Raw genomic sequence first — 25,068 nt, forward strand, 5'->3', positions numbered from 1 at the left:
ACCACATTTCAGAAAGATTCATACTATACATACACAGAATAGTCCATACATGCATGTGTAAGAAAACAAATACATATATCATTTAGAGTAAACTAGATAGCATAGAATACAATACAGCATATGCATGAAACGCGTTGGCTTTGTTATATTAAGAAGTGCAAGTTCCAGTCGTACAATAAATCCATGTCTAACGACTAGTTTTGGCAGTGGAATCTTATAGTCACAACCTCCTACTTCTCCAAAGATATATACTATCTCTGCACAGTGGAGAATCTAAGGCTCGTTACAATACTGTCCAAGATCTCTCTAAGATAGTCTTATCGAAAGCTTGGCTAACCAAAAGCCATTACAGTGGTTCTATTTATAGAAAAGGGTGGGGTGACCCTTGACAATTCCCTTTGTGAAAGTTTATCTACCCTCATGACTCCTCATCTACTCTATTATTGTTACATCCAACTATCGACACTTGAAATTGCACTTGACAAGACGTTACATTACAATGCACATGTGCCCATGTGAGACAAAATGGCTTCAGAAAGCCATGCGAGATATCACTGACACTTGATCCATTGCGGTGAGACCAAGTCTTTGACATGATTGTGATGGTGAAGGTGGTGAGTTGATGCCAAACTTGGTCATCTGTGATGATGTGCATGCACTTCACGGTGACATCTTGTTGAAGCGAACTCTTGCCTCCATTGCATCCGAGTGCATCAGTGTGTCTCCTCAATCCAACTTGTCTACTAGCAGGCACATGGTCTCCTTGGGTGTGGTTGAACTAGCAACACACTAATGCATAGTGTCCATGTTGATCTTCCAGTGTGTATTGGTGGTCATGTGCATCAACTGTCAACTGCATGTTTAGCTCCAGTCGGACTTACTTCTTGTCTTTGCATTGGTGAGTGTTCTAAATGGGTGGGATCACATGTGTGTGCACAATGAGATGCATGCTACTGAATTCCCTTGCATGTGATAAAAAACACTGCTCACCATGTCTACTTTGTGCTAGCTACCGGGATGGATCTATAACTTGTACAGACTCAGTTACATCCATGAGTGCATGTTGCATCCACTAGTGTACCTATTTTCCCTGCAACTCATTCTCTCGTCTATGCAACTCATGTTCTTCATTGAGTTGCTATTTCAACACATGAAAATCCTTCTCTATTCTATTCTATTTCTTCATGTGATCTTCATGTCGCACCATCACCTCATAGCCCGAGTTTCCAAATTTGATTTCATCACAAGTCGATCTGCTTGACCTTGCAACTTTGTTCTGCCTCTGTGTTATCAACAACCTTTCCCTTGCATTCATTGCATCGGTGTGCTTCCTTCAGCTATTGTTCATGGTGCCACTTGCTATGATTTTGTGGAAATCATATCTTGATGTCCTTGTCTACGAGCAACTTGATATCTTCATGGGTGGGAAAGTTCATAGGCACTTGAACGACTGCATCCCCAAGTGAGATCTAAATAGTTTCTTCGACTCTACTCTTCTTGGTACCATTGTACTTGTGCTTTTGAGAGGCAGATGAACAACCACAATACTTGGATACATGGAAACACTCATGGTAAGTAATCTGTCAGTCGAAAACTGAAATGAACTTGAGAACTGACTTGCAACATACCTGTGTGACTAATCATGAAGGTTGCACAATTTCCGCGTGGAGGTCGGGAGACTAACTACCAAGAGTACCGAAGGCACAGTCCAGGCTGTCAGGAGGCTGATTGACTGTTGGAGCTACACAATGCACAGTCCATCTTGGCCTACTGAGGACTAAAACTATTCAATGAGAAATTTTAGTTAACAGTGACATGTAACCAGGAAACTGCATTGTGTAGTTTCTGCTACCAACAGGATACTACCTCCAAGAATTGCACAATTCAAGCCTAGAGTTCAGTGCCTGGCTAGACTTACACAATTTCTGGAGGGAAGGCAAAGCCTTCGCTTTTGGAAATGGGCAGTGCTTGCTGGGAAAGGCATAGTCCGGGCCAAGGCATCCCAGTCTAGCCGATGGGAAATTGAAAACATGAGAAGTGTGAATGCATGATGAGGTGTGTGCAAACAAGAGTGAATGATCATACATGCAAACAACAAGTGTAGAATTTAGAAAATGGGAAAGCATGCATGTGTTTGAAGTGATTCGCTATAACGGTGACTGTCCGTGCAAAACAATGTCATGCATGCGATAGCAGTGAGATGCGAATGAAAAATAAAATGGTGCTTATACAAGCTAACATGTATCAAAACAACAACAAGTGCTCACTGAAATCAAGCAGACGATATTCATATGAAGCAAAACACAAAAAGTGCTATAAATGCACATGAGACATGAAAATTGGTCTTACCCCAAGACAGCTAAGATGAATGTGCTAACAACTCCTAGATGCAATGAGGGATGCTAGAAATGCAAGGTTGATGTGAGGAATGAACTCTGCAGCGTCCAGCTGATTAGTTTTGATAAGATCGAGGTTGTGATGTGCGCGCTACAAATCTAGGAAAATCGACACTTGGCAAGAGGTTTTTGAGATGATCCTTGCATGTAACCTCTAGCTGCTAAAACTAGATCCCTAAATCAAGGGATTCCTTTGCATGCTACTTTGGGAGGATCATCCCATGCATGAAAATCAATTTTTTTCTGTCTCAGAGGGAACCGATCAATTCAACTACACATGTAATATTCTGCTCAGCTAGGAGAAAAAAAAACACATTTATGGGAGGGATTATGCAATTTCTAGACAGAGGAGTTGATTGTTGCCCCGAATTGCACAATTTTTAGCCTGAGCAACCTTGCTCGGATGAATTGCACAATTTTCCCAGTGAACAATGACAGACATAATTGAACAATTCTGGAGCCGAACAGGCTGCCAGACATAATTGCACAATTTAATGAGGGAAGGCTGGTTGCCCTCCAGAATTGCGAAATTTCTTGAGGGAGCTTTGCAGCCTGCCATGGTTTTGGGGAACAACAGGGCTGTTTGTGACTCCATGGTTCCCAGATTTTGATCCAAATAAAATGACGGTAACCAGAATGCCAGTTTGGGTTAGACTACACAATCTTCCATTGCACTTTTGGGATGAACGGGTGCTGGAAGGCATTGGAAACAACATAGGGAAATATATCAAAACAGACATGGACAGGATCGATGAAAGGATCTACACTTACGCACGTATCTGTGTGGAAGTAGACTTAAGTAAAGGACTGCCGGAAAATATAAGGTTGATCTACAAACAACAGAACTGGTTGCAGGTACTAGATTATGAAAACACCGCTTTCAGATGTAGGATCTGTAGGCAGACAGGTCACTTACAAAGCACATGTCCAGAAGCCAAGAATAAAAAGAAGCAGAAAGGGAAGCAGAGGAAAGGTTGGAACTTTTCTCCCCCAGATTCAGAGGATGAAGAATCAGAAGCAGCAGAGGAAGAACCTCCAGCAGAGAAAACTGAGGTAACCCAAGAAATGGAGAAACAGAAAGGAACCCCATCAGACAACAAGGCAGTGGAGACAAGCATGGATCTTAGTACGGGAGGCACCAAACGGCACCACCACTCAGATACTTCAGATTCAGACAAGGAACCTGGCCCGCAGAATACAGAGACACAGTTAGTCATTGCTTCGATCGAGCCCACACAAGGAGTGTGGCGCAAGGTCGAAAAGAAAAAGGGGAGAAAAACTTGAAGCGTGAGTTCTACTCACTGCCGGATTCCAGTTTTTGCTCCTTACATATTCTCTTTTCTCTTCTCTTTTCTTATTCTTTCTGCACGTTAGTCCTCTAACGTTGCGTGGGGTGCGAAAGCACTCGGGCCCTTGTGGCAGCATACGGAATGCTTAAATGCATCTGCTTGTGTAACTTTTCATTATCTTTTTAATAAAAAGTTACCGTTTTTTTCCTTGGAAAAAAAGCTCCTCTTCTTTTCATTTCTACAACTCTTCTTTCTTATTAAGAAAGTTATCTTGCTTCTTCTTTTCTTGTTTCTCCTTTGGTTTGGACTCTTCCTCTCTCTTTTGCTCTTCCTCTTGTTTCTTCTCTTCTTCTTGCCTTTGCCTTTCTTCCTCCCTTTCCTTTCTTTGCTACTCTGCTTATATTTCCCCTTTGTAAAGAGGATATGCCTTGAAATTTGTACTTTCCTTCACTACTATTTCATGCTTTGGCCTCTTCTTTATTTTCCATGTAAATAAAATTAGCTAAGGTCATGGGACACATATTCCAAGATGAATGGTGGTCAAACATTACAGTGGGCATCACTTGTGGATTACTAATGTCTTGGAAATTGGCAAAGGAAAAGAGGAAACAAATGACATTTAATTATGACAATAAAGTAAAATGGGAGAAAAGGAAGGTGAAGAGACACAATTTTTCATGTAACGGAAATTAGAGGGAAAATGAACGAAAAAGAAGAAACATGAGACATAAATAATTAAAGGCATCAGAGAAAAAATTCACTTCTTTTGTTAGTTCAGTTTTGGTTATATCCTTTCACACTCTCATTATCTCATATTTTTTAACACCTAGAGAATTATTGAAGAATCCTTGAATCATTATAGCATTCAATTGGATTTGGAGAAAGAAAGAAAAGGAGAGAAAGGAAACATAACGAAAAATTTGTATCAACAACTATAACATGCTTACTTTGCAGGTAATAGGTTGCATGTGTGATGCAATTGCTTTTTTTAGGATGCATGGTATATGCATGTGAATTTTTTGGTTATGTGATGTCATTGGCATGGATACTTCCCTCAATTGTCAATTGTTTCCCATTTGGGTAGTGGGTTTCCCATTTAGTTTCTAGTTGGATCTTGGGTTTCCTATGGATTTGGGTTGGAAAAAATTCTCTAGAGCCCTAAAACAGATTGGGTTCCCTAGAGGTTGTAGGTTGAATTACTAGTCTTTGGAACCTATAGGTTGGGACAAGTTCTTTGCAGCCCTAAACAAACTGGGTTCCCTGGATGTTCTGTGTTGAGTTACTAGTTCCTGTAGCTCGAGACAACTTGGATAGAGAAGCAATATAGTTTGGTATTAGTGATTTCTAGACTGGTTTGGTAAAATTACTATGGTTGAGAGTTGAGGTGGTGTGGCTTCTAAAAGCCCCGGTTGGTTCTGTTTTGGTTAAAAATATATGATCCCACATTCATGCTTGGGATATGGCACAAGGATATTTGATAAAAGAGAGACTTGGTTCATCCAATTCTATGGTCAGGCAATACATGGAAGTCCCTAACTTGGTTGGCATTTTCATATGTTAATATGAACTATTTTTTATTGCAATATATGAGCACTTGTACTAGTTATTATGGTAATCTAATGGTTAATTTTTCATGGTTTCTATTTTGGTTATATGCTTGATGAAATGAACTACTCTTACTATGGATCTCTCTCATGATTTGATAAATTATTTAATGGTTTATGAATGCATAGGATAAAAAGTGTTGATGGAGTTGGATTGAGAGGGAATTCAACCTTCTTGGTGATTTAGATGAAGTTCAAAATTTTATGATCACATATGCATTCATGACCTTTAGCTTATATGTTTTTCATATGTTTGAAAAAATTCTTATCATGTACTAGGCATTTTCTGGTAAAGATTTATTTCAAGTCTCATATGGTTATAATTGTTATCATGGTAGTGGCATGGATAACTGCAGGAAAAATGTCATAGATCTCGTGATCACACGCACTGAACTTAGGAATTTCAGTCATAACCATTGACAACAAGGCCTATGCATGTGGTTATAGTCTCCAGACTACATGGATGCAATGTTATGGGTGCGGTTGGGGTGTTTTTCTTGTGAAAAAGAGTTCTATCTCAGGGATTGATCACCTAGGGTTGTTTTTAGGATCCTAAGTGATCTGCATTCCTCAAGGGATGGTTGTGAGTTCTAAATTAGTTAGTGCCACCTCCAAAAATAGAACTTGGAGGTGACACTTAGCTCATATTTACCCTGGGGAGTTTGTAAAAGTTGGTAAATGTGGGAGGGGATGTTACAAATTGGTATCAGAGCAAGGTTGCAACATTGTATAACAGAGTAAATTTGATTTTTATGCATGCATGTTAATTGTATATGTGTCTACTATCCATGCATTATGATGGTTATGGTTATCATCCATGTGGTAATTATCGTAGTTTTGTGTTATCATGTATGATGTTGATATGTTAATATGTTTATGTCATTATGTATCTATATCATGCTAATATGGATTGATTATGCAAATGACATAGCTTCCCCTGAGATACATTGAGGTATCATTTTGATTATGTTTCTATTTTTTTTTTATCTAACATGACATGTTTGCAGGAGATAGAATGCCAATTATGAAGAGTAGAATAGTGGACTATAATTCACGTCACTCCCCTTACATGCCTTATGTGAATTATATGGAATGTGATAGGTCAGTTGAGAAACAAGTAGAAGAGTACTCTCCTAACATACCAGATACACTGAGAAGTTTGTGTTAATTTTCATATTGTTCTATTTTGTACCAATTACTTTAGCACAATTTCACACTTCAATTAGCAATGTTTCCAATTATAATTAATCTTATCATTCATCAACAATAATTGAAGATAAAATAATAAATGAAATGACAAAGGAGATAATCAACACCTCAACAAGAGACACCAGATTTGGTCAAAGACTAGGGAAAAACCCCACTATGGGCAAAACCCTTTGAAATTCTTCTTCTAATAGATTGTGATTAATGTTTAGGAGAGAATAAAATGGGCTCAATACAATATCATCAATAATACAACCCAATCACATTCATAAACAAGTTTCTAGTTTCATATTATATCAAAGACAACTTCTCTAGTCTTTGAACAATTGTAGATAACTTCAGTCAATGGTCAACTTCAGTCAAACCCCTAGTATTATGCATGAGGGGATGTGAGAGAGACTATAGGATCCCATTCACTCCCTTTTTGCCTATGTGATAAAGACTATAGATGGAATTTCTTTGTGACAAGACTGTGACTATAGCCCAGAAACCCTAGATAAATTGTGAGCCTTGGACCCTCAAATCCCGAAGCTTTGCAAACTTCCTTTGTCGACCTTTCCTCAGACCTGTGCGAACCAATCACTGAGAAGAAAAGAAGATTCTTGGTGATGATGTCAAAATTAACTCTAGGTCTCTTATATTTATAGGCTTCCATGGGTGTCCAACAATGTCCATTTCATGTTGAGGTTGACTTGTCCAAATGTGCATGTACAAGTACATAAATTCAAAATACAACTTCTTCTTGTCCAAATGAGGTGATATTTTGGTCGATTTTGGTCCTCTATAAAAGAGGAATTAAATTCCATCATCATATCCATCATTTGATCTGTCCAAGGTGGAATTTTACATGGGTTGCATATTTTAACACTCCCTCTCAACTAGGGAAGATTCCACCTGTCGAAATCTATCTATATATCAATATGTCATCCTGTCGCCATATGTCCCATCTCTCCTCAAGCCTATCTGTTGAAACATTCTCAAATCTAAAGAAGAATAATAATTGGGGAGTAAAATCTACCATCCTCTATCCATCATGCTACTACCCAAAAACTATGTCAGCAGACTACTCCCTAGAATCTCATGGGGAAGATAGTAATATGAGCCCATATTGTGCAATAGGTGATGTAGGGGAGCTACTACTCAACCCATCCTATTTCCTACTAATATTATGAATATTAGCCCTTAATATTAATGTGGTATAACACCTACATCATAATCCTAGCTTGGACGAGATACTCGACTTACCAAGAGGTAAAGATCACACACCCCTAAGCCTCCTCAACCCGTCGGCCAAACGGGGAGGGAAAATCCAACAAGCCTAGCTTGTGGGTATGATTCCAACTTGGGTATACTATGCAAAGGAAAAGATAGGGTGAGATACTAGTCCAACCCTATCACACATATTTTATTAAATTTGGAATTTTTTTATTACAATGACATCAATAGAATTGAGTTTTTTGGTTATTTTGAAATTCTAGATTCATCATTTAATTCCAAATTTAATGAAATATGTGATACTATGGGTAATAGATAGGGGTGAAACCCAATTTTCCAGAGTTCCCTCAACCCCAATAGCCCTCTATCTCAATTCCTCACCCTGTGAGATCGAATAGGGGCGAAGAGTTGGCTCAGTGTCCTCGATCAACAATGCCCCTTATCAAGAAGGGGTACATCCATAAATCCTCTTAGTGTCAGTATTTGCATCCTCCCATCAGTGATCAAAAATCCTCTTTTCATATCATTTTAAAGGGTCCCACTCATAAATTGTTTATCATTCCACTAGGTCATGAAAAAAAATTAGTCACTGATGGGAGTCCTAGTCCAAAAACATCACTCTTCCCTAAATGTGATTACTTGCTGGCATAGTTTCATATCTTGTTGGTTGTACATCATCCATAAAGTTATTTTTATCATGCCATTTGTATCAATCATGAGGTAATTATGTCATCTTGAAATTCATTCCTTCAAGGTCTCATTAGGTCTTCTAGGGTTTTTTAAGGTCTCATTAGATCTTTTAGGGTTTTTCAAGGTCTCACTAGATCATTAGGGTCGCGAAGCATTACAAGAAAAACGGTCATTCGTGAGGGTCATGCTTCTGATAGATCTTTAAGGTCAGTCACCAATGTCACATATGGTGACAGTCTTTAAAAGAGCATTGTTGTAAGTGTATATAGTGATGGTCCTTTAAGGTTTGCCACCAAAGCCATTTTCAATGACACTTTTGGTAAGGGTCGTTAAAGGCCCGTCACTAATTCTCTCTTTGGTGACACTTTTGGTGAGGGTCGTTAGAGGCCCATCACTAATTCTCTCTTTGGTGACACTTCTAGTGACGACCTTTTATTGACCCTCACCAATTCTCTTTTTGGTTACTTTTGGTGACAGTCAAAGAATATTTGTCATCATTGATCATTCCAATGAGTTTTTTATGACACTTCACACCTGTGACAGACCTTTAAGGTCGGTCACAAATGTTGCATATGGTGATGGTCTTTAAAAAAACGTTGTTGTAAGTGTATATAGTGATGGTCCTTTAAGGTTTGTCACCAAATCCATTTTCAATGAAACTTTTGGTGAGGGTCATTAAAGGCCCATCACTAATTCTCTCTTTGGTGACACTTTTGGTGAAGGTCGTTAAAGGCCCTTCGCTAATTCGCTCTTTGGTGACACTTCTAGTGATGATATTTTATTTCCCTCACAAATTCTCTTTTCAATCACTTTTGGTGACGGTAAAAAAATGTTCATCATCATTGATCATTCCAATGAGGTTTTGATGATGTTATGTACCTATTACTATATTTTTTGTCAAAAGATAATGATTTAAGACAATTGTTGTGGAGTCTTTTTCATTATGTGTCCAAGGTAATAGTGGTTACAGTCAGTCAATTTGTTAAGAAGTAATTAGTGTGTATCATTTCCCTCAAGTCATAGGAATATAGTTTTCCTATGAGTCAACACATGAACTAGGAAAAATAGTGCTATGCAAAGCAGACAATAAAAATAACACCATAAAATTAAATCAAACCATCAGACCAAAAAACTATATGGCATGTGTTAGCATGCCTTTTCATTCCTTAGCATGCCCTGGCACTCCTTAGCTATCATGGCCTCACAACTACCCTTACATTTTTTGCAACATGGGAACCCAACAAAATCTTGCCTCAATGATAACAACAGCTTGACCAAGTTACAATTACTACAACTAGACTATGCCTTATTCACCTAAGAGCTTCCTATAACTCATCTTAGGCTACTCATGTATAATTTCAACTTATCCAACTTAAAAAGTTACGAAGACAAGGCTCACATCCAACTGTGGTCAGAAAATTAAACAACTAAGCAACAAATTTTACAACTTGACATGCCCTAACATCTGGTACACTTAATAATCCCTTGGCACTATGTAGAGCATGTTAGCATCCCCTACATTTCTTGGCATGCTTCGGCACTCCCTAACACTCCCTGACACTTAGCACACCCCGTACTCGCTAAATAACACTCTTTGTCACACTCTTATTCATTCATTTCCATGCATTTGAAACTAGTTCTACCTTTTGTTTCCGTGGAACTTAGCCCTAACACTCCCTAGCATGTGTTGGCACCACACCCTAGCACCTAGAACTTCTTGGCATGTATTAGCATGCTTAAAATTCCTTGGAATTGTCTAGCATCTGTTAGTACTTCCTACCATTCCCCGAAACACCTTGGAACTCTCTACATGTCATTCCTCATAGATAGCCTTACCTTTTTTGCGACTTGGGAACCCAACCAAGTCATTGACAAAACAATGTTTTTCCCAACCAAAATTCTCCCTTTTATTGAAACTACTTTGTAAACACCTTATCATAACCATAGGCTTTCCTCCTTCAAGTACTATTCTGAACTTATCCTAACAAACTTCGTCCTTGGGACACCTGAAATTCACTGAGACTCCTTGGCACACTGCACTCTTATTTTTTCATTTCCAAGCATTTTGACCTAGTTCTCCCTTGTGATGCCTTGGCACTGGCTATTATACCTTTTCTCTTCCTCCTTAGCACACCTTGAACTCACTGGAAATTAATTTCCATGCATTTGAAATGATTTCTCCCTTGTTTTTCCCTGGCACTTGGCCCTCACACTCCCTATCATGCATGGATAAAACATTTGCAAAATTTTCCCATATCCTACTATCTAGGGTTTGGTTTTTTACTAACTGAAAATGTGATAGTTGAAGATATAATCATGGGATATGATAGAAAAATCCTCAAAATGCATTATCCAAATATATTTGAGGTCAACCATGCCAAGTTGGAGGTACACCAAGTTGAATTTCAAAAATTTCTAGAACCCTCTCAGGAATCCTGGCCTGGTGAAAGTGTAAAAAATGGGTCTCAAAGTGCCACCTGTAACTCCAAAGCAATAACTTCTATGTAAACAATGAGAGAGAACTTTTTTTGGGTATGTTATGAACAAAAAATGCATCCCATTTTCAAAAATACTTTCCCATTTGTGCAGAATCCAAGCTTGAAGTTGGTCACACAGAATCGCAAAAAATCCTAGAAGAAGTGCAACAAATAGTTGATTTCAAATTTTGATGACTTGAATGAGGTTTTGAGTGTTTTTGAAGACCTATGAAGAAAATTGGAGATTTCCGCTACACCCTAGAGCCTTTAATCCATGAAAAAACAAAATTTTAGCCTCTTTCGAACTTGATTCCAAAACTGATCGTCCAGAAGCACAACGAAAGGAGAAGCAAGGAAGACAAAATCATATCTCTTTAACCATAACACCTGTGCAAAAATTGAAGGAGTTTCTTGTGCTTCATTACATGCTTAAATAAAACCTCCTTTTGTTTTCCAAAATTCATCTCCATTTGATCATAAATAGCTTTTGAAAATGATGATAAAAACAGAGTCAAAACCGCAAGAAATCTCCTGTAGCAATCGTATTTTGGGAATATCTCCCAAACGGTAAATCCAAATCGGATGAAATTTAAAAAAAAATTAATATCATCATAATTAACCTCCACAAAACATTTCAGCCCAGTTAGAGTCACAAATATCGAGAAAATCCCAAAATATTTATAGATGACGATGGATCATTTCTCGAAAATGTGCATCATTTTATGTTGAAATTGAGTGGTTGTTTTCATTTCATCCCCATGCATATCTTGTAACAATTTCATGGAAAACAAGTGTGAGGTTTAATAGATATGACGAGAACATGGTGACTAGGTAAAAGTGCAACACAAAAGAGCGAAGACTTAGGGGAAGGGAATGAGAGGGAAGGGAGGTAGGAAAAATTATGGGAAAAATATGGGGGATAGATATGGGTGTTAGGCAAACACTAGAAGTGGAATTTATCAAAAATAGTGAGAAAAAGGGTGGGAAAAGGTCAAATCACAGACCTAGGGTAAAAGCGCAACAAATTTCTTTGGTTTTTGGTAAAATAAGGAAATGAAAATATTTTGATGAGGGGAATTATGGAGAATGGTAAGTGAAGGATGATGAAGGAGGTGTAAGCTTAAAACGAAGGCCTTTGACTCCTGAATGAAGCTATGAACCATGGAATAGGGAAAGCACAACAAAAACCATAGTAGTAGAATTTTGACTCAAACTCTAAGGAAAGAGGGTGAAAGTATGATTGATAGGGTTTAATTGACCATGATTAATTAAAAGACTCATGAAATATGGAGATGACTTGCCATGATGAAATGATATTCATTTTTGGAGTGGGATTAGCAATGATATCTATACAGTGACTCATACTCTTTGCTTTATAACTTGGAAAATTTTGCTAGTGTAGACCAAAATTTGACTTTTGACCTTGATTGACTTGAAATATTAACAAAAGCTTATTACTATGCAACATAGAACCCTAATAGAGACCACATCAAATATTTATCAATATCACCAGGTTTTATGCACAACTATTATGCTTCTATACACCAAGTACCCATATGGAAGAGTCCTTATTTCATCTAATATTTAACCAAGACATACCATGCACATGATTCCAAATATATTTAGGCATCTAACTCTTCCTACCATATCTCTGAATACATGAATTCTACGTTCTAAAGAAGAGATCCTATCTAAATATGCGCATACCTCTTTCCTTTATTTTTTCATGTAGTCAACTTCTTTCACGAACTACCTCTTTCTTTGAAGAAAATGTCTATGATGAGGCTCCTTTCTCAAGATGATAAAATACTTCAATTATGCCTTCATGCTACAAATAAACTAGTAAACTTCTTTGATGCTTGCTTCCATAATATGCTAGACTACATCCAAAAAATTCTAGTGGAATATACACTTTCCAAGATTCTTCCATATATTGAAGAACCTTCTCATCAAGGATCCTTGTGATCCTTTCCTGCTAGAAAACTATTTCTATACCTTGTCATGCCTGAAAGAGGACATCTCTGAGGTTAAAAATCTTTGTCAATGTATCATCACTGAGAAATTCAGCTTGTTGCAAACAAGGCAACGTCCTTGTCCCTACTGTAGTGATATGAAACATAAATAAGAGTCCTTTAAAAGGGAAAAATGGTGGTTGTTACCATCTCCCATGGATATGCACGCATTTGCTTTCCAAGGAGCTTGGATCATTGCTTTATAACATGCAATCAATGGGACTATTTACTCCCAGCTCCTTAAGCTTCAAAGAGAAGAAACATGCCCGATGAGGACTTAAGAGTCGGGACCTCAGAATGTTGACCATTCACCACATGTTCTGGGCATTAAGCACACTCATTCCTACAAGCAAATAGATTCTATGCATATTCTGTCTCAAAGACCTCTACTATATAAGGACTTACACTCTCGAAGAACATGAGAACTAATATCCTTGTGACATCAGTGATTCTAGAAATATGTGCCAAAACTTGATTTAAATGCAGTCAATGTGTACATCAAATAAGCCACGATCTTCAAATTCTCTACACCAACATATACAGAGATTGAATCCTTAGATTGAATCATAATCACTAAACTAGCTGACTCATACCCACTTAGTTATACACTTAGGTGAACCAAACTTGTGTTATAGGTCTCTATATAAGGGATCTGACCTGTTGCATTAATTCAGGAATACACCATAGATTTGTACACAATACATAGACTAGACTGAACTGTTTCTTGCATTCGATCCCATAGAACTAAGCTAGTGTCTAGATCCTCAAGGTCTATTTTCAGCATAATAATTTTCAACACTTTGTCAAGTATGCAAATTCAAAAAAAATTCCTCAGATAGTGCTGGCCTCAGAAATTTATATTAGAAGTTAAACATCAAAACACTTGAGAGAAACATTGTCGTGATAGAGGACTTCACAAGAAAGGAACTAGTGTGCTCGAGATTGTCCATAAGTATATGAGTTATGGAATTGAGATTGAATACATATGTTAGCACTCAGATCTATAAATTAGTCTATATGAAAAACAATTGTCGGAGTTAGCAGTATTAACATACATGTATGTAAATTAGTATTGCATTATGTACGGGCCAACTTCTAGAAATTAAGCTATCTTTGCATAGTAGACTTTCCTAGATACGGGGTCAAGCTATACCACAGACAACATAGCAGTGTGTGTGTAGAAGTCTAAAATATCCCATGGAGTAAACCAGATCGAACCAAAGAAAAAAAATAAACCCAAAACAATCATTAGCACTTCGGCCTATCGACTTCAAAATTTCATTGAAATTTCAGAACAAGTGAATATCTATGTCAACAAGGCCACAAAGTTTGAATCCTTGATAGAGATACTTCACGTGTAGTGTAGTCTTTTAGGGGGCCCAACAACTATATCTCCAGGGTGATTACTTGGCCGCAGATACTTGTCATAATTACGTTCAATGCTTCTTGGCCTTTTCCTCGACTTGGCTCTAATACGATGTTAAATTTAGGATCACATGTTCTCTGTTGAAGACAGAAGCTTTAATATCTCATTAGCCCATTCATTAACTCATTAGCTGAGAGATCCCTGTAACTTATTTATAGAGCATAACCTTTGAAAGGATGACAATCAAGCTTTCGAGAGTTCATATCTGTCTTGTTCACAACTTCTATTGTTAACAAGACTGTAATGTTGTCATCAATTTATAGGAATTGTAACGTATCACCATTACTACTAAGAAATATTGATGTCATACTTAATGTTGGACCATAAATAGTGGTGAGCTTGAGGTGACATACATAGAATAGTACCACGTACATATAGTTGTGAGGGAACCAAGAAGGATCACTACTCAAGATTCTATTTTTTTTACTTTTGTGATAGCTTTAGGTCTTGCAAACTTCCAAGAGGACTGCTTCTTCTTGAGAGATGACTTCAACATAATTCCTATTCTGCTACTTGATGCTGGGTATAGAAGATTTCAGGGAGACTAATTATCCTCAAACTAAGAGAGGATTGTCTTTGCAAAAGTCAAATGCTTCCACTCCTTGTGACCAAACATTTATTGAGGTATATTTCTGGGATCACAATGAGCCTATTGTAAATCAACATCGCCACATGTTGACTCACTTGATATAAGAAATTTGAATTGTGAATATACATATGTGTGTTGATCAAGTCACTATAGGAAGTGAAAGATTCATACTATCAACACATATTCTTATCACTGCATTAGTCTCCACATATGTTATTTCCCTCATCTAGGAAACTCATCGACATTAGGATTTATGAGGTTAAAATAGATTGTTGTCCAAAATTTAAGTCACTATTATGAGTTTTGTTGAGTGTTACTATCCATATGACATATACATCACTAATACCTTAGTCACCATATCATGGATAATATAGGACGACCGAGAATTTCCATTAACAGAGTCTAGAGTGTAGGCTTGGAGGATACACACAAGACTTAGATAATACATACCTTAGAAAAATACGAGCCTTAAAGAATCTCATCTGGGTTTGGACAAACTTCTTGAAAAGGTGCATATAGAGGCGATGTGTAGTCATAGTGAGTTACTGCCACACCATTATAGATCCATTTTGATGAGCCATATACCATAGAAGAATGATTATGCTGAAGCTATCATGGATAGTTGTATAATGAGGCATTGTTAATACAGTCATGCCAAATAGAGCAATGCATATAGCTTGATTTTGAGGAAATAAAATACTGCCTGAAGTGAAACCATAATTTGCAAGGTTAAGTGTGAATGCCAATTCCTCTCTCAGGTCCATTACCACAATTCAACAATGAATTTTTAATGTTTAACTTCAATCAAATTATTACATACTTTTCCCTCAAGACCACACATTCGGGGAGCTATCGATTCACATTTATAAGAAAATCTGTGCAAAATCAGTTTCAGTAGAGAGTCTTGACAAGTTGGAAAATGATATTGTGGAGACATTGTGCTTTCTTGAAAAGTACTTTACTCCTTCATTCTTCGATATAATGTTGCATTTGAATGTAAATTTGGTACGTGAGCTTCGATATTGTGGCCCAGTTGCATAAAGATGGATGTACCCCTTTAAGAGGTACATGAAATATTACCTTTTATCAGGCACAACAAAAACTTGATTTTTTTTAAAGCTTTTGACATTACTTAATTCTATTATGTTCATTTTGTAGAAACATAAAAGTATATGACTTATGTTCAGAAAAAAAATGGGCCTGAAGGATGCATTGTTGAAAGATATACTATGGAGGAATCAATAAATTTTGTGGAGTTTACTTGAGAGGTATGGAAGCTATTGGATCCACACATGGTCGAAATGAAGTGTGGGATGAGGAAGTTGAAGAATTTATCCTTGATGGAAAGCCATTATTTGCTCAAATTCCTTCAGAACTGGATGACATTAGTTGGGAACAAGCCCATAGGTGGGTTCTATTTCACACAAATGAAGTTGATGCATGGAAAGAGTAAGTAACATATTTGGCCTCTAATTTTTTGTTTGTTTTTTTATGGTTTTGTTATCACTCAGATTTTACTTAGAATTTATTGAAAAGAAGGAAAGGATCTGAGGTAACCACAAACCAACTTTTAGACTTAGGTGCTAACCCACCTTGTCCAGAGAGGGCTCTCTCTTTATGATTTAGCTATGTTTGGAAGGATTTTAGGCTAGTATTAATGTTCAATGAGGTTGTTTTGTTTGAGAATGGTGGAGTTTTGAAACAAATGGGCAAACTAGGCTTTAGGCCATTGGGCTATGGAGTCAATTAGGGATAATTCACTGGATTAAGTAAAATTGTTGAGGTATGAGTTCAATAGGCAGGATAACAGAGTAAAAACAAACTTTGGGGATTCAATGGATGATAGTTCTGCTCAAAACTAGAGGGAAATCAAGAATCCTCAAATTAATATTAGAAAGAGGAAGGGAAGATAGGTCAAATAGTAGAGGGAAATTATGAATCCTATACTAGGGACTTATTAGAGAAAAACTATAGCGATAGAGGAGTAGTTAAGAATTCCTTTATGAGATAGTTTAGAAGAAAACATATAAATGGTAAACTGTTGATAACAGAGAGCAATAAAGCTAATTCTGACATACTTTGACTATTTTACCATTTAGATTTCAGATGCATGAAACATATTGAAAACACATAAAATCACAAGGATAGAATACTTATTTGTAATTATACAGCACGGGAATCTAATGAAATGTCCTCAACTTTCATTCATTTTCCAGCAAAAAATCCAGATTTGAGTAAAAAAGCTTTCTCAACTTGATAGCATAGATTTATAAAGATGTCATAGAATCCACCCTCAATACCTCGAATGGAGAAGTATTTATACAAAAATCACATCAAAAATATCTCATAACTACATGAGATTTATTCTAGGGATTACAAAATATCTTTTACAAAGATATAGAGACAGATGTAAAACTAATTGTTGTTGTCCCTTTCTTTATGGAAGAGTTGGAGATTGAAATTTAAATTTTCCTCTTGTTGTTGCTTTAGTTTTTGTTTGCTGGATCCTTTCTTACTTTTCCCTACTGATACTCTTTACTTGTTCCTGATACTCTTTACCTGTTTACTAGAATTTACCTCAGTAAATATTTTCTATTTACCTTAGAGTTACCGTAGTAAATTATAGGATATCGATCATATTGGTCCACCATTCTTCATTTGGTATCTTCATCCTTATCAATTTTCTATACACTTCATCAACTTCTGTGTATTTTGCAAAATTGTGCTGGACTGTGAACAGGTGCTTAACTTCATGCTCAATATAGAAAAGACTTTCCAAACCATCATACAAAATTTTTCTTGTAGGTTGTGCTTTCACTGTGGAAGAGATGGCTTGACTTCTAGCTTGTTTGTGTATTTTATCAGTGTAGTCATCATGAGTCATCAATTTATCATTTATGACTAGTGGGCTTGGAAGTCCTTTATCCCTTAGAATGTCATATTTTAACATTAAATCATTTGTGTCCTCTTCAATACTTTGACATCTTCCTTCCAAGTTAAGCATTAAGTTCTTTTTAGTGAGAAATTTCTTAATTTCAAGGATAGTACCAGTTCGATCTTCAATATCCCATTGTTTCAGCTGTTGCCTATTTTGGGTATTCAAGAAGTTGATTAATTGCATTGTCTCTTCAAGTTTCTCCCCCAATTCTTTCCTGGTCTTCTACGTAGCCTCTATAGCTAGTTTAACTAACTCAGTTTGTTCAAAAATGATCTAAATGGAAGACCAAATATCATTTATGGAATCAATGATATTGGTCCATAAAATCTCTCCAATGTCTCTTAAAGGCTTTTCCAATATTAAGTCTTTCTCTAATGTCTTGATTGTTTCAGTCATCCTTCGATTCTTTATCTCTTCTTCAGTGTAACTGATCTGTGATATTTCACACTTGTTTTCCAAGTTGGTAACCATTTCTTTCAGTTTCTTTATTTCAGTTGCTTGGATTTTCATTTCCTCCATGGACATTATTAAATCTTCTGTTTGCTTTGTTGAAGCTGCTATTGATTCTGATGTACTTGTTGTTGTTGTTACTGGTAGAGTTGTTGCTTAAGGAATGTTGGGTGCCAAAGATGCTACAATAGTAGATGGCACTGCTGTAGAAATTATGGGTATTATAGTCTGAGGCATGGTTGTTATAGACAATTTTGTGCCTTACAGCAACAAGCATGAATTGTCAATAATCCAAGGGATCCAAAGTTCCCTAAACATGATGTTCCTACCCCTAGAGGAACAAGGTCAGCAAACCAACAGCTCTCAGATCAGTTCTCCACCTGAAAACACTCAAAAACAAGCAATCCTGAAATCAAAGCAGGTGCTCCACTGGGTTTCTGCGCTGAAACACAACTGCTCCATGGTGTACCTGCGTTGCAAAGCAGGCAGAACAAAGCCCACCTGCGTTGGGCGAGTTTGGACATGTGGCACAGTGAGTCATTGCTTTGGAATCTTCCAAAATGACACTTGGATCAGGTATTTCGCCTTGTGATGAGTCAGAGGCTTTGTTTCTCCAAGTGGAAGCAAGGTTCACCAAGTGGACTCAAGAACTGAAGATCAACTAAAGATTAACTGAAGAGAGAGAGGACACAAGGCAGCTACACATCAGTTGCAAGCTGACTCATCCTTTCTCAATTCATCTATATATTGAGCTCTCTCCTATGAGCTCTGGAGGCTGGAATTTTGTGCAAAGTAATGATATGCTGTTGGTTTCATTCTTGAGTTATTGGGTGATTGTTTGAGAGAGGTGAAGAAGAGCAATTCTTTCTGCTGGGAGGTGTTGCTGGGTTGGAGCCTGCAATGGTTGTAATCCTCTCAGAACCTTTATTTCTTCATTAATAAAAGCTATTGAGGTTCTTCTATGTGCTCTTGTTTCAATTATGTATTGTGATGATTGCATGTTTGGTTTACACTAATCCATGAACCAGTTATGATTGCATGCCTCTTGTAGTTTCCTTCTTTGTTGTTTTGCAGGATCTCATTGCAGCTGGGTGAGTAGAAGGACAAAGAGCTAGGAGCAAGCGGCCAAAGAGGAGAGTTTGGATTCGACATTAAGCGCAAGGCAACGGTTAGTGCTTCCTCCATTCTCTTTTGCTTTCATAAAGAAGTAAACTTTCAGTAGTTTGTTTTACAGTTGTTGCTAAGGAACTGTCACCCTTAGAGTGGGTTAGGGTCATCCGAGTCGGATACTTTTCCCTACAACAAACTGGCGACTCCACTGGGGACCGTATCTATTTGATTGTGTTTGTAGTATTTTTGCTATTCATTTCCTGAACAAAAGAGTACCAAATCGAAAAGCTTTTGACTATATCAAAAGCGAAGTAGAGGGGCTGCTACTCTTGCTCATTGTCTGAGTAGATTCATGATTTGAAGAGCTGATCTACAAAGATCCTTGTAAGCTCTTAGTGATAGCTTTGCACCTTCTAAATCATCCCTTTGAGTATGCTTGACTGAATGCTTCTGATTTGAGCAAAAACCGTGCATTTTTGAGAAAATTATGACCCGGAGACTGTGAAAACGAAACTCTCGTTTTCCAAAGCAGGTAGTACACAGGCTACCTGCTTTGCAACGCAGGTCCCAAACTAGCTACCTGCGCTGAGAGCCAGTTTGACTGTGCAGAGCTTGCGTTGACCCAAATTTTCTTAGTGCATTTGGGGTTTCCTCCTTTCTCTTGCCTGTTTTCACTTAGTTTTGCTGCTAGGTGTCAGTCTTGTGCCTGTTTTGAAACCAATATTACTTGCCATCATTCTGCCTCTGTTATATAACGAAATTGTACTTGTTCTTTGTATTTCTTGCTCATTTACAATTTCCCATAACGAAAAGTAAACTAGTCATGCTTTTGGCCTCTTAGATCTGAACCTGTGTTAGGCGTTTTGCTGGTCTAAAGAGTTAGCTTGTTTGCTGTCCATAGCTGATTAGTCATTTTACTTTCGTTAGTTTGGTTTGATTTCATGTATTTCCAGTGATTAAGCAAGTGAATCTTAAGGTGTCTTTTGATTTTGGACAAGCTTGTTTACTTTCCCTTTAAATCGAAATCAAAGTTATATAACCACTTTCTTTTTGTATCCATCCACATTAAGAAAGGGAAAAAGAAAATACATGCATTGTGCATTTTGCATTTGACTGTGTGCTTGACGATTTAGGAAAATTTGCATTTTAGTGTGTGCTCTATGATCTGTGTGAAAAGATTTGCCTTTCTTTTCCCTCAGTAGTTAAGGTTTTCAAAGTTGAAAGATTGAAAAGTTTGCTTCTCATCTTAGACTGCATTCAGGAATTTGTTATATACATCTCGTGGTGATCCTTAAAGGCAAACTGATAAGCAAGATCAACATTAAAATAAATCCGATTTACATAACAACGCTTTGTAACATAACGCAAACATCTAGAGGTCTAGGTAGAGACGTGTTCCGACGTCGTTAAACATAGTGACTGTCGATCTCTACGAAGGTGGGTGATTCCTCCTGAGAGTCGGTGGCACTAATACGGACTTGTGCTCCCACGTACCGTCGTGTATATATTGGGAGACCCCTATAGGCAATTATCCTTTATCCATAGGAAGCCGCGTCGACCGCCCTACTGATCGCGATGCAGTGAACACAACATTCACGAAGATCGACCACCCGTACCGTAAAACGTATTCTTTGGTTTCGCGAAAAGTTTGGCACACCCTCTGCCTAGAACTCCAGAGCAGTTTCTTTTGGCCTTTTTCAAACTCTATAACTGAAAAAGTCCATCCGAGCATTTGTCACTTCGGGCTCGTTAAAACATCGAAGGCGACTAGAGTCATCTTTAGCTTTTTCTCGACTCTTAAAACATGAAAAAGCAAGTTTGTGTCTAAAAGCGTCGTTAATAAAATTTATTTTAAGCGGAACAAAATCACCTGTTATTCCCACGTTGATCTTTCAGTTGAGAAGTATGGAGCCCACCAACCAAGGAGGCAACCTTGGCGGAAGTCCAAATCCCTTCTCCTCTTGGGGAGATGTTGGTGCGCCTCATATGGCAACATTGTCACTTCCAGGATTGACAATTGGCCTACCTGTATGGCTCTTTTCAACTAATGTAGTCCAGATCGCCACTAATCCTAAGCAGTCGAATCAACAGTCAGACCAGTCTAGGACTACCCACCAGCCTTCCACTTCTTACAATACTTCCTCTGATCCTTCATCTTCGTGAGGTAGAACTGGCAAAAGTCAGCCTCCCAAGGAGAAGAAGGAAAGGAAGAAGAGAGAAAAGAAGCAGAAGGAGCCTATGGCGAAGGCGACTGGGGGCAAGCAAAAGACAGCTGACAAAAACCCACACACTGCACCGACCGGGCCTAAATTGCCATGTGTCATTTGCGAAGGGGCCCACTTCCATCGTGATTGTCCTTGTATTCCTCGGATACTAAGGGACTGGTCCCCAAGATTGCACAATCCGGTAGCATCAACCTCTGGCAGTCATGTTGATTGCAGTCCATCAACTAGCGAGAGTGAAGGACGAAGAGGGAGACCAAGATCACCCTATATGTTGTGTGAAGGCGAGCATGCCATCCACAAATGTCCATTCTTAGATGAGGCAAAGAGAGTTTTGGAAGATCGTCCGGTTTCGCCGTTACGACTTCCTCCTGGATACCAAAAACTCGCGCCTAATCCCTCGATAGTTGAAAATCCAGCTGACCCGCCCAAGTGGTCAGCTGAAGTGTCGGTCATTGAGAATGAACCTACTGAATCCAGACCAGACGAAAGTCTAAAGGTCGAAACGGCAGTTGACCCGGTTCTTCCTTCAGAGGTTTCATCGTCCAATGACTCCGTCATTGAAGACCCATCTTCAAATGACACCCTCACTGAAGAGGATAAGGATGACACCGTCCATATTCTTTTCATCAACACAGACTCTGATGAGCATCAGGGCAATGCGCCCATTCCTTTATCGCAGGAAGGAACATCGTCAGGGTCGTATCCGGCCGTGTATTCGGTCCCACCACCAAGCAACCTAGTTGTGTCCTTTGATTGGAATCAACTAGGCAGACCCCGGTTACCAGCCAGTATCCCATTCAGAATCATAGTCCAAATCTACAGAATGGTGATGGCTGGAACTATCATTGATGAAGGGGCATCTGTGAGTATCCTTTCCTCTGTTGCTTGGAAAGCACTGGGTTGCCCGGCGCTTTTACCTAAGATGAGAAATCTATCAGGTTTTGATAAAGGAACCAGTCACCCGTTAGGGATTCTCCCCAATGTTCCGCTTACATTGAAAGGGAAGTCAGTTCGCATGAACATCATGGTCGTCCAGGGACCCTTGGCATATAACTTACTCCTTGGACGAGACTATATATATTGCATGGAGGCGATAGTGTCCTCGCTCTTTAGAGTCATGTGTTTTCCGCACGAAGGAAGAATAGTCCAGCTAGTAGACCAACTTTCATTTCCAGGATCACGCATTGCAAATAGTCAAATACCATCCCTTAACGGTTTATTCGCTCAAGGAATGCCACCGCCTCCGGTTCTACTTCCCGATGAATGCGAGTAATCAGGAAAGAAAGAATTGGGACCCAGGGGGCATGCACCCTGGCCTGCCTCGGGCAGAGAAAACCTTAGGTATAAAGTTAATTTCCGCAGAAGGATGGACTAGTCCGTACCCCGTCCGGCAGTGGAAGAGAGGGTTGTTCTAGGATTAAATTCTTTTGTCAAAGTTATGTGAGCGAAGCGATCGCTCCCTTTGTCTAAAGAAGTGGGCTCTCCTAAGGAGGGGGTCTATTTGTGGCAGCAAGAAGCCACCATCTTTGAATGTCAAGCCTCACCCATTAAAACAAGCTGTTTTGAAGGATAAGTAGGGGCAGTCTTCAAAGAAAGAGATGAAATTGCTGCAACAAGTGGTCACCATCCTTAGCAACCTAATGATAGACATCGCCGAAAAAAGAGTTTAGTTTGCGGCAGCAAACAAAACCACTTTCCGGATAATAAGTAAGAGATGGCAGAATCTCGAAATTATACTTTATACCTGGGGGCATGCAAACCTTTTTGAGTGCAAGCACGGGACGACTATTTATTTTTTTAAATTTTTAGGTCCTCCCTTTAAACCTGTAGGTCTAACCCGTTAAACTCATAGGATTAGCCGTTTCTAGCTTGCATAAAGAAAGGATGAAGGGCAAAAGTTAAAACCTGCCAATTTGGAGTAATTAGTGAGGTATCGCTCCTTAAATAAGATTACCTCACCTAAAGCATTCCTTGTATTAAGACTGGTATAAATCGAGCAGTTTTAGCAGTGTTCATGCTCGTTAAAAAATAAACGCAAGAATCGAGCAGATTTTGTGCAGAAGTTCATGCTCGTTAAAAAATAAACGTAAATTGTGAGCAATCTTTCCCTAGCAGTTCAAGCTCATCCAGAAAAAATGAACCGGTAAACAACCTCGAGAAATGTAACCTTTGAAAGCCATATTAAAAGCCCTTGGTCGTGTTTTATATGCCATCACCTCCATCCGTTCATTTGGCCAATCATTCACCTCCATATGTTTGTTTACCCATTTTGAGGAACAGCTGCGAAGAGTGATTTCATTTAGCCATCCTTGTGACACTGCCGTGATTGGAGAATTCCAACCTGTACCTGGAATCTGCTGCTATCCCTGTTCATCACTCGTTCCTCAAAAGACGAGTCTTCTTTGAGCTCTTTTCACTGACTCGTAAAATATGAAAAGTTTGCCGAGTTTTGGCCTTCCAGCTCGTTAAAGCGACCGGAAAGCTATCCCTCCTCTAGATTTTAATCTTTTTGGACCTGAGGGATTATTGCACAAAAAGATCGAGCGCTTGTTTTGTTCGGCTCGTTAAAGCAATCGAAAATTCATCCCTTCTGTATTGTTTTATACTTTTTCGTACTTAAGGGATTAGATGACGAAAAAGGAATCTTGGAGTTAACTTTTCGTACCTTTTCAGACTCTCTAAAAATGAAAAGGACCGAGTTTTCCTTGTCGTTAGACTCGTTAAAATGATTAAATAGCGACAAACTTGTCTTTAGACGAGAACGAGTTTCCCTATCGCTAGGCTCGTTAAAACATAGCGATGGGCTTGCCCGAAGGGCAGGTTATAGAACAAGCATATGTTATCCTCCTCAAGCTTGACAAAAATAAAGAGGTACTGGTCAGCAATGACTGGGGAAAAATTGGGAGAACCTCACAGTATTAATGGTAGCAAGTCGCTCTTGAACATGACACTTTGTCCTCCGTCCGCATCGGGTTGGGTTGTTTCATTCACCGGTCGCAGAATCATGGTCCTCGCCACACCATCCACAATTGGGGTAATGCTACCAATCCATCACATCAGTGTCGTTATATGTTCAAGAGATGTGGTTCTGTAAAGAGTCAACCCTGTTCCACCCACTGCCATACATTATCCTTCATCCACTTCATGACCGCCACCCTGAATCATACATCACAGTTTGTTTTCACCTCGTCATAATCACTAGCTCCGTTCCGTGTCACTGATGTGGGATTCATTAAGGCCCTCCTTTGACGGATCGCTCCTTGTCGACATCAGCTCATTATCCAAGGAGTTGATCTAGGAACACCCCCCTCAGTACTTTGAAGCTTGCATGCCTCAATGGCAAGTTTCTCACTTCCGGCGACAGGTATACATCAATGACCTTCGACCAGAAGATTTTGCATGGTGGTCGACGCCAAGTCCTTTATTCCCACCATGTAGATT

Source organism: Pinus tabuliformis, chromosome 7 (assembly GCF_031772625.1).
Source record: "Pinus tabuliformis cultivar Carrire ecotype Pingquan chromosome 7, CPIR1, whole genome shotgun sequence".
NCBI classification, from domain to species: Eukaryota; Viridiplantae; Streptophyta; class Pinopsida; order Pinales; family Pinaceae; genus Pinus; species Pinus tabuliformis.